The sequence below is a fragment of the Ptychodera flava genome, chromosome 12 (genome assembly GCF_041260155.1).
Source record: "Ptychodera flava strain L36383 chromosome 12, AS_Pfla_20210202, whole genome shotgun sequence".
Taxonomy (NCBI): Eukaryota; Metazoa; Hemichordata; class Enteropneusta; family Ptychoderidae; genus Ptychodera; species Ptychodera flava.
Window position 1 is genome coordinate 36,082,483 of NC_091939.1, and position 12,544 is coordinate 36,095,026.

A 12,544-nucleotide genomic window follows, 5' to 3' on the forward strand; every position below is an offset into this window, starting at 1 on the left:
GGTTATGCTTGAGCGACGTATGTACATGTATTGTACAGATGTACACTGTGTCACGTATACGGTATATGTAGCGAGGAGTTGAGTCGCTGGTTTTTGACTCACTTGGTGGCTGACCTAGCATTTCACCACTCGATTAGACAGACAGAAAAAGAAAGGACTGACGATGCTTTAACTGTGTAGAGAAAATTGATAGTAGTAGTACATTACCTCTGCAGTTCACGTGGAGTCCATGTTGTTGTCTGCTGGAAGTAACGCAAAAACTCACTCTCGGCGGAGCTCTCGCCCTGAAATATGACGTTGCATTCTGTGCGATCTCTCGTCACGTGAAAGATATGCAAAATGGCGGTAGATTCAAATTTATGCTTGAGCGCCAGAATCAATGCATAAAATGCAGCCACAATAATGGGAATGGTAAGAGTTTAAAAGGCATAATAGCTTAATGGTGTTAATCCAAAACATATACCCGAAGATTAGGAGGTAATTTTTATTAAGCAAAATGCAAAAGATACAGCTAACGTGGCTTTAATATTTTGGCTATGCTGGATAAATTAGTGGCAAACAAAAATAAATGACAACAAAGTACATTCAGGCTTCACAAAGAGGTATGTAGTATGAGTTATGTTTGTAGTAATGGGGATGCTTATTCACACCATATGCCACTGCAGCGCTTTTAATAAAGTTTGCAAAGTAACTCACATGATTCAAATTAATCTATTTCTACCAGGCTCCATAGACAACCATAGAAATAAATACCACTTGGGAGAAAGACTTTTATGAAGTTTCAGCAATGAAATTTTAGCAGAGTATTTGATAAATTCTTTAATGATGTTGGCCCAAACTCATAGTGGTTGTCATGAATGAAGAAATCGGTTAATCTATTCTTTTCATTTTTATTAGCTCACATTTGGTTTCACCAATGTGAGTTTATCGTAAAGGCTGAAGTCGATGGCGTCTGTATGTATGTGTGTATGTATGTATGTATGTATGTATGTATGTATGTACAGTATGTCCGTCAACATCAAAAACAGGCAAACCACTGCATGTTTCAGCTTGGTATTTGGTGTGTGGATGCATCCTAGGCTATAGATGGGATTTTGTTCAAATGAAGTCTGCATTACCAAAATTATGCAAATGAGCTTACAAAATGTGAAAATGGTTAAGAATTAATAACTCAAGAACCGCTTTTTTGATTGCTTTGAAAATTTGTGTGCAAGTACCTTCGGTGAACCTTATACAGTTTTATGAATATTGTGAAGATATCCTTAATTTTGTATTTTTGCTGAATTTTTTTGTGATTTTTCTCATTTTCAGTAAAAATTCTTCTTCTCTGAAACCGCCGGCCCAATCGCTCTCAAATTTGGGTTGTCTCTTTGCAAGGGTGTTACTCTTCTAATTTGTTTAAATTATGACAAAATTGGGAAAAACACTATTTTTGTGCAATTTTGTCATTTTTGGTCAAAAAATCTTAGACAGTGTTTCCTTTTTAAAACCCCTGGACAGACAGCTTTCATATTTCGTACACAGACGTACAGAGATGACAGTAGTTAGATATGTGGAAATTGTCCTGAAATATGAAAAATTTTATTTTTAAGACAATATTGTCATTTTTGGTCAAGAAAACTTTATCTCAACATTACTTGTTTGATAGCTTTGTAATTTGGTATAAAGTCCCTTGTTTGATAGCTTTGTAATTTGGTATAAAGTCCCGAAAGATGTTATTAGATAAATTTTCTGCTCAAAGTGTTGGGAAACCCCAAAATTTGTATATTTTAGGTACTTTTCTCAGTTTGTGACCTTAAATGACCTATACTAACCCAGGATATGTTGTGAGACAATTTTGAAGGCTGTGAACATAATTTTGTCATATTTGATACCAATTTGTAGGAAAATTTGATCCAGAAAACAAAGCTGAAGTGATTTTTTCATTTTGGACCAATTTTTGCAACTTTTCTATGTAAGACATACAAAAACTGATGAGAAATTTGGATCCAGGATAATTCCAGATGTTGTAATCACCACCCACAGTGGAAGGCATTTCACTATCTGTAACTAGCTTAAGTGCTGTTTACATTAGAATGATAACACTCATGGCATTAATTAAAAATCTCCAAGGTCGTAAATGTACTTCCTGTCATTTGGTCTTATGTAATACCAAGGGGTGGAACATTTGATATGCAGGAGGGGGTAGGGTTTAGAAGATCAATGATGTAGCATTACTTTTTTACCAGATCCCTTGTGCATTTTTTGCCCACTCCCACCTTTTCTTTTTATCAAGCCTTCTCTGTTTTTTGTTGTTGACATTTGCTTACATTTGTATGTATTTAGGATCTGCTTCTCCCATTGCTATAGAAGTTGATATGCATGTTCCTAAAGATGACCTCCAGTACCTAAGTTGGAGACCTTATTTGCTTTTGTCATTCTTGTTTTCCTGGTTTAAATATTTCTCGAATGGACCAATTAAAACCGAATGTGAGCACATAGTGTCCTTGACGGTATTTTTGAATTTCAGATTCAACTGCAGAAATCACTCAGATTGCAGCTGTGTCAGATGACCAGCTCAGTCAGTATATATTGCCAACACAGCTAATTTGTCGTATTGCAAGTGAAAAAACTCGCCTTACTGTTAAAAATATTAAACTCTGTTACAAAGGAAAACCAGTGCCTAGTTCCCAAGGAGACTTGCTTGAAAAATTTTATAACATTTATTTGTAAATTTATAATCCAATTTTAATTGCACATAATGCTCAATCATTTGATTGTAGATATGTATTGCAAGCCATGATGAATGAATGTTCCTTGACAGACCAGTTTGTAACAAGTGTTTGTGGATTTGTCGATACTTTACCACTGTTGAGATCACTTTATCCTGATGGAGTTTCACATTTCCAAGAAAGTCTTGTAAGTGACTTTGTAGAGCAGGATTATGGAAGCACACAATGCTGTCACTGATGTTGTTATGCTTCAGAAATTATTGAAACCTGTTGGGTTTCATTATCAGTGATGATAGAAATGAGTTTTTACAACACACTGGATGGTTCAATATCATAATTACAAAAAGATGCCATTAGAAGTCATCTGAAATATGTATCAGGTCAAATGTGTTTTGAACATGGCATAATGATTTCTCATTGATCTTTTGAATGAATCGTAGTAATCACACTAGATACAAAAGCTGACTGCAGTGAATAATTATAACGTTGTATAAACCCTAAACCCGGGTTACAGTTGTAGCTACCATGGCAAAGTTGATGCTGAAAGTTTTCTGGTCGGGAAATATTATAAATATTAATTTGTTTAATATCTTTAAAAGATTCTTGTATTTGGGCCATGAACATGTATCATATACTGAATAATTATTTTCCCTGATTATGAGATAGTTATAAAACAAAACAAAAGGATGTCACTAACAAACACCATTATATGTACAGAAGTGTATCTTCAGAGTGTATCGCTACAAAATTGTAAGCATTAAATAAATGTCAAATATTCAGGGAATGCGCAATTTTTAAGTCTTGTTTATTTTATTGTTCATTATCCTTTTACCATCTTTGTTATGATAATATGCATTTCCTGTTGATGCCGTTCATTTTTGAACATCAAAACAGACTTGGTTTTAATGGGACATTGGTGCATTCTAGTTCTGTACATCAACCAGAGTTCCTTGTCCTTCTGCATATAGCGTGCTAAAATCCCCTGTATTCTGCTTGTCAACACAGCCTGTACACATGTAATGACCATTGTTATTGTTGACAAACGAAATCTAATCTGGACTTGAATTCAGTGAACAACAATGACTGTATACATACAGGCTATGTTTAAAGTACTGTGTATTTCATCAATACTTCAAAAATTTGAACCAAGTACAGCTGTAGTTCAGAAATTTGAACGAGAAACCACAGTTGTTACACACACAAAAATGCTGGAAAACTAGCTCAAAGTTACAACTATTGAAACTTCAAAAGATGAATTTCATGATATTTGAATGTTTGAATGATACTGATGTACAGTGCACAAGGTTAAGTTGTTAAAGTTGATCAAATTTGGAATTTTTTAGGACACATTGATTTAAGGCAGCATTTTTGGTGAATCAGGAATATAACACCTGCCCCAGAGTGTACATATCACCAACATATACCGGTATGAACAGGGCTGGGTAAACTCATGGTGACCTATGCAAATAATGAATAGCCAGAGGGGTCCTTGGAATAGTCTGATTTTTGACAGGCTGCTATCCTGTAGAAAAGTGCAAAAACTGTCAGTGTTTCAAAAACTGCTCAGTTTGATGTTTTAGTGATGACCATAATATCCAACATCAAAATACAAGGCCCCCTCATTTAGTGATATTTTTCACACAAGAGCAGCTAAATCTTGCTATGGTTGCTTAAAAGAGAGATTCTACCTCTGTATGAAAGTTTGTTTATCTCAAAACTAATATGGTGCCATCACTTTCGAAAAGGTCATAGTGATCACATTTGATCTCATCATTACTTTGCCAAGTTTCATCAAATTGACATGATTTTTGGTAAAAGTACACACGATTCAGTAGTAAGGAAATTATGAAAAGGCACATTAAAATTGTTTTTTAGGATTATTACTTCATCAATAGATTACAAATCATAAATATACCAGTATTGTGTCATTGTGATGGCAAAATCTTGGTTTCACAACTTCTATTTAACTCTTGTGAGTGCAACATTAAGTGCCAAATTACATTTTCAAACTTGGGGAAGATATTTCCATTGTAAGGGAGCCTTCTTTCATAGTATGTTTCTATGGAAGCGAGCACAGTGACCCATATTTATTATTTTTATTTTTCTAAAACAAAAGAATTTCCATGCAAAGTCTCATGAAACTGACATGATTTTTAACTTTAAATTATAATTATACTTATCCTCAAGAATGCTATATTGCCAACCTCAAATCTATCATTTTCGATTCAAAATATCCCCCTAATCAATGTCTAAATGTTTATTTGCAATTAAAAAGAACATTCCACAATGCCTTGTGAGATCAAGAGGGTTAGAGAGAAAATAATTAACATCTTCAATGTGATTCCTTGCCATCGCCTAGCACAAGGAAAGCTATGGTGATACAGATTACCTCAATTTATTTGCCAACACTATTTCATCAATACAAAGAATATTTCTGATCCATTTTTTCAGTAAACAACTTCCACTACAGTTTGTTGCTATGACAACTGGAAGCTAACATACACTATGGTAAAAGATTATTGCAATATACCCTCATACAGTATGGATTGCAAAACAGATTGTCAGCGAATTGTACAAGATGACAAAGTGCATCAAATGCTCGTACAAATCATACCATATTTTTCTTGAGGGTATTTTTTGATATTGTATTCTTGACATTCAAAATATTAACTCTTGAGAACAAAAACTACCAAATACTGATTGAAGACAATAAAGTTGTGTTAATCTTTCATTTATAATGGCTAAAATTAAAAAGAAAATTTGTTAAACTTTAGTGATTTATGATCTACATGATGACATCAGAAATTTGACATTTTGAAACTACTTTTGAAAACTTTTGACAAAACATTTCTGATGATACAATTGATGAAGTTTTCAACCATCAAATTGTGATCACTGATACCATCGCAGTTGTCCCTCTAATGACAAAATTATATCAATGTAAAAGTGAAATTTCATTATTGCCTGGATATCTGTAATCAGAAGTCATACCTGATGTGGAGTTAATGATAAAAATTCAATGACAATAGTAAAGCCAATGGACTACTACAACTATGTTTACTAAGTACTCAACCAACCAAGCACATAAAAGACATGGACTTACATGAATGCCTTATTACTGAACCATTTATTCAACCATAAAGTAAACAGAATATAGATCAAATGAAGTTTAATTCAAAATGAAAACATTTCTGTACTCCACAAATAATACATTGAAAGCCCGAACAATGGCTAACACTGGTGTTGACTGAGAAAGCACTAGAAATGGCTTTGAGAATGTTATGATAGATAAGTTACAATAGTTGGTAATATCATTAAATTGAAGAAATTGAGGAAAATTTACAAAGTTGTCTATAAATAAAATGAACAAAACAATAACAAGTGTGACAAAATATCTGAAAAATTATTACATGAATAAATGAGCTATGACTTTGGGTTTTTGGGTGGAGAGTTATCAAACTCTTCCCTAATGTTGTCGATTGTCACCTGAACCGATCAAAACATAACAATTTTTTAAACTTACAATAACTAATATGAAAAATGAGAAATGAAAAAAAACAAATTGCCATATTCCACAGCCAGAGATGATTGCTGCAATGAACTTAAACAAATTTCGATAATTTTGAATTTATCTACTGAATTGGATTAATGAACACAAATATTCAAATTCAATGATAATTTCTTTGTCTCTGATAAAACTGTGTCTCATTTCTACCGATCTATGACTTCTCTCTGTTCTATTCTGGCACTTTAACATTCATTCATGATTCTTGTATATATGAGATTTCACTTTTGTACTCGGAATTGAAGAAAAAAGCACAACAGCTTGAAAGAGAGTGAACTCTCTGCAAGTCACACACTGCACTGATTGACTGGAGTATTACCCACAAATATGAAAATGGTATCTGATTGTGCTTGCAACACAAGATTTACAACACAATGGTAATGTAGTAGGTCTTGTCCAATGTACAAATTCCTCTACTATGGTGTTGGTAGATAACACTGGTGTACTGCTTCTCATACCCCCTCTAACATTTCTAACTCTGACACTATCAGTATTTAATTGTGTAATATCACTCTTATCACTGCAATGCAATGATTCTGACTCAGAAACTTTCAGTGTGAAGGTGAAACACACTTTTAATTCGTCTGTCAGAAATACAAAGTCCAAAGAAAGAACTTTTTCTGAAACGATACAACTGAAAATCAGCTTATTTCTCTCCTAACAAAAGAAGAGTTATCTTTTAATGAACAACTTGTAGATTATTTTCTACTTCATATAAACAAAGAAATACCTAGTTATATTTATTATTAGCTACTATTTTTATTGGAGAAAAATTTGAACTTATTTTTATATCACACTTTTATTGCCACATATATGATGTAAATCCTATATTTACAAGCAAGCAATAAAATATTATTATGATTATTATTATTATTATTATGTACAGACTGTTGCCATTTTGTAGTCCAGTAAGGGTGTGGCTGCAAATCCTATAATTCCAGAGGTCCTATTTGCATCAAGCATTGCTATCTTGTGCATGTGGCTAAAAATCCAAACACTCTAGAGGTGGTCTATTTGCATCACAGTATTGCTATGGATGTGGCTAAGAATCCAAACAATGCAAAGGGGTCTATTACTACCTTTTCAGAATTAGAGCGCGAAGCCACTGCAGTGAACTGCAATAAAACTGCTTACACTAATTAGTTTCAGCTGTAGCCGTGGCCACTTTGGTGTTGAACAAGGCTACTTGATAAAGACCAAAAAGTCTGCTTGTACAAAGGCAAAACTAGCTCTGTCTGAGGCTCGAGTTGTAAATGAGAGTTTACGATTGGCACCCTGTGTTCAAGATTAAGATACAATGTAACATTACCATGCACTGGTCCATGTACAAATCTTTTTTATTTCAACTTCCCCAGACAAACTGTCTGCATGGGACATACAATGTTGTCGACTTTGCCGGCTGGCTACAGCTGAAACTAATTAGTGTGAGCAGTTTTATTGCAGTTCACTGCAGTGGCTTCGCGCTCTAATTCTGAAAAGGGTTGTAATTTGCGTCACAGTATTGCCATCATGTGGATATGGCTACAAATCCAACCGCTCAAGAGGGGTCTGTTTCCATCACAGTATTGCCATCGCTTAGACTAGTAATGGGTGTGGCTGCAAATCCAAACACTCCACAGACGTCTATTTCCGTCTCAGTATTGTCATCTTGTGGATGAGGCTACAAATCTAATCACTCCAGAGGGGTCTATTTGCATCAGAGTATTGTCAACTTGTAGTCTAGTAACGGATATGGCTGCAAATCCAATAACTCCAGAGGGATGTCATTCCATCACGGTATTGCCAACTTGTAGGGTGTTGCTGCAAATCCAAACAATCTACAGGGGCCTATTTCCATCAAAGTGCCATCGTTTAGTCTGGTACTGCCAGCTACACTGGTTGATACAGAGACTACAAACAACTCAGTTGCTATCTCACTAGGATACAGCTGTATAAATGAGATACAAGATAAAGCAAAAGTGTTATGAATCCTTTTCTCTGTAGATTACCTCAATGACTGCTTCCATTTTCTAATATTATCTCATCAAACCAAACTGATATTGATGTAGATTCTGACAAATAGAATGCAAACTAATAGGTTTTACAAAGAATATATTTGACACTGTATAATTTGTTGGATTTGCCAATTACCATGGTAACGAAAAGAAAATTTCACAGATTTCCTCACTCTCTACTTGCTATGAAAAATGTGGCAGCTGGTGAAATACGTATGACGTAATCAGAGTTTCCCCCCATGGCATGTTGTTACCACATCAATGATTTCAATGAGAGTGTTCAGAATTGTTATCATGGATTGTCAAGCACAGTACCTGAACAGTGATTTATGGAAAATCTATGCAGAATAGTTGATGGTGCAACAAACAGTGTGATTCACTCCTTGTTCTATTGCCATATGATTTTTGACATTTCAGAAATCCAGCCTGCCAATCCATTGTCAGATATCCCTATTAACCAGTTCTTTGCTGGTTACCATCCCTTCATTGATCACTGCAACACACATGAACATTATGTAAATACTATAACACTGAGAAGTAATTTATCACCATTACAAGAACTTGAAATCAAATCCGACTAGTAACATAAACAAGAAAATCAAAGCTGCAATTGATAGTGTGAATTCCAAAATGGTAGCATAGACAAGGGCACAAGGGATTTCAACCACCAGGCAAATTTTACATGCTCCGTCAGAAAGCACTGTCAGAACATCCATGTGAGGCAAGGCAAGACATTACCTGGGATCTGAGTAAACTGAAAGTATCCAAAACTCCTCAGGAGTATAATGTCTTTTCTATCTTAGTTCCTTAAACACACTGCTATGTAGAAATCTTCCCGTTTAAATGATGTCATTTGAATTTGAACGTTTACCACATAGCAGTGTTCTCCACAAGGGGTTTTTGACGGGCGGTGCGCCCGGCTTCTTTTTGTCGCCGCCCACCTTTAATCTCGCCCGCCCGCCTTGAATCTCGCCCGCCAACCTTTGTTTTCTGTCGCCTAAACTGTTTTCACAGTCAGTTGTCCGAACAATATCTGAAAGCCTATTGAATAAAAATGACAGCAACTGACAACGTCGTGTAATAAAGAGGGACCGTTCACACATCTGTCGGTTTGTTTTGCGACTGCATGCAATCCTCAATGTTCTCCCCAGGCCCCGACGGCCCCGATCCTTTATTTTTTTCGCCCGATCCTGTTTCATATCCGCCGGCGCCGATACTCTTAAATGTGGTTGAAGACCTATGTTTCTCAGCGGCGATTTTGTCACGCTCTTATTTCAGCAAGCTTTTCAAGTGTGAAACGGCCGTAGTGCCGATGAACACTGGCTAAGACTTCAATTCAAAAAGCTTGAAATGTGTTAAGCTGCCGACCGTACCGTACAGACACCGTCCATTTCATACAACGGACATGGTACACTCGAAGGCTCGGTGTTGCATTTTTGCCAGCGGACACCCAGTCAAAACATCTATGCTATTGTCAACTGCCATTGCCGCCAATGTCTCGTACTTGTAAGGATCCGAAGGTCAGGAAAAGTGATTTCGATCAGATCTGGCTAAAATCGTACGATTGGTTGAGACAAATATCAGATGCAAAAAAGTATGGTACTTCGCGTGCTCAGGTCGTTGCGTACCCGAGCCAAGTTAGCCATTTTGAGATCCGTGTACGTCCACATGACGTTGAAGCCATGTGTGTCATTTCCTGTCACGCATTCGTAACTTGCATGGATTCATTCGATTGACTTTGAGAAGCAGTTGCGTTTGATCAAGTTTCAAAATCCGTGACCGTTTTAAAATATCAAAGGCACAATGAAATGAAGTAAAAAGAAACTGCACGAGCTAAAATCATCATTCGTGTGATCATCCGAATACAGCAGCTATGTACCGTACATACGGTTCTGTAGGCCTACTGTATAGTTCAAAGGTCGCGTGTGATCGAGATCTAGTGCGCCAGCGTGCTCCACACAAACATGCATGGCAGCCTACGCCGCGCAGTTGTCGAAGTTTTGTACGTTTGCCGAACTAAGAGTTGATGAAATTTCAAATCTTTCTCTTGGAAATACTTGGTATCATTTTTTTCGGGCCTCCCTTTATTATGAATTGAGTTTTAAAGTCAACGTATGTTTCTCTGCAGGCATGCTCCGCTGACTCCGCGTTGTTAGTGCATTATTCAGTCCCGTGTCAACTTGTCATGGACGTAAAAAAAAGACGTTCATGGCTTTACCAATCCGGCTACAGACAAACATATAGTAACAGAGGGTCACATGAAAACGTGCCACCTTTTGCCACCGATTATTTCGAACACTGATTACTTCTCATGTAGGCCTACTTTTGAATTTTCATGTTGGTATTGTGCAATATATTTACTAAATTGTGTATTGTTTGTATTAGTTCAATGTGTTTTTTTTCACTTTTGATGTTTTATTATTTATTTAAAGTAAATAGACAGGATTTAAATGTAAAATAAATTGTATAGCTTGCCATTAATCACTGCTGAATGGAGAAAAATATTGAGAATGTCAGAAGTATATCTCATCACTGGAGTGCCTTGTGAATAGCCCCGGTGATATGTAAATTGTATGCAAATATTATGCAAATACTATGCTAATTAGCCGCCCGCCTTTAATTTTCATTTGTGGAGAACACTGCTCAGTGTTCTCCCTGAATAAGGTAACAGGGGCGTGGCGCCCTCTTGTAAATTCCGAGCGCCCCCTTGCCAGAAATGAAAAAGATTTATTTTTTTGAAAAATAAAACAATAAAATGTACGGGGGAAAAAAGTTGACAGTGATTTACAAGCAAAATGCAAGCTTGAGCGTCGATCCTGCAGGCTGCAAACGTAATTCTCATCAATCTTCCAAATCTGGCGAGTTTGTGATGTCATCCGAGATCATAAGCCCATGTGCAACTCATTCATTGATGCACCGTCCCTCCTCCCTCGTGGGTGGAGGGACGGTGATTGATGGCAGCCATATTTGCATGGCACAGGCCGTAACGTTAGCCACGGTCGGTCCCTCCATAGGGGCCGTGCATTAGGTAACCGACTTAGCTGTATAAACATGCCTAGGAACTTGAGGGTAACCAAGGACAGCAGAGTACTCTGAAGTTTTTATAGGAGGTTAGAATTTCGCTTGTGTATTCCTTCCCAAAGCAAAACGACCTACTGTTAGACTCGGTCAGACGTGTACATGTATCAGGCTGAGAACACATAAGCGTAAGTGTTATGGTGATAATTTTGACATCGATGAATAAATGCATGTCTGTCGCTATGTTTTCGTTTTCAAAAAATATATCTTCATTGAAATCAGTGAACTGGAATAAAAGTTATGGAACACTGTCTCAGATTTCTTTTCCTTTGAGCTTTTTCATATGAAAAAAATCGAAAAATACTCCCCAAGTGCCTACAAATAACACTATTTTAATCTCTGTTTTTCAAAAGCTCCAATGGCAGGAGGGGGGACACCCCCCTCCTCCCCCGCGACCGCTTACGCGGTCGCTTGTGGTGCTTCGCACCACGTCTTCGCCCTCTTTTAACAAGATCCTGGGAGAACACTGTACTGTATTTCTAAGAGACTGGGTCAAAAAAATTACGTAAAAGTGCAATTTCAACAATGACACGTGATGTTAAATACATACGCTACAAAATAACCCTTTGCGGCAGGCTGGAGTTAAATCTGTGCAGAAACGTTCTAAAACATGTGCGCGTCCGAATTCGTCGCCCTTTACCTTAAGACATTTCTTTAGTACATTTGCACACACTGGACGTGTATTCTTTTGTGGTCTTTACAAGGATAATACATTGGACATTTTACTGACTTGAATTCAAAGGTTGTTTCACTTTCGGTATGTTCAACTGACTTGCATTAAAGCCATTCACTAAACATTACTGGAGAAGAGAAACGTCAACAGCTGACTCAATGTTTAAAAAAATTTGCAATCACTGAATTTTCAGAGAAGTTAAAGCAATCATGGTACTTACCCTCAGTTTCAAGGTAGATGAGGAAAGTCATGGTGATAAATTTGCAGACTTAGATGACAGAAATGCATCATATGAATCACAGGGATCTTTTTTATGCACTGGAAATAAAGTAAGATTTTAAGGTTTGCTGTATATAGACATAAAGAAGAATTCCATAAAATGTTGAATTGCAAGGAATTGACGGATAAAAAACTACAAAAAGAACAATTTGTATACAATCATTTAGTGCAGCTACAGTCATCATGGTAATCTGATTTTCTGAATTAAAGTACACAATTCTCAGAAGAGGAGAATACATATTGC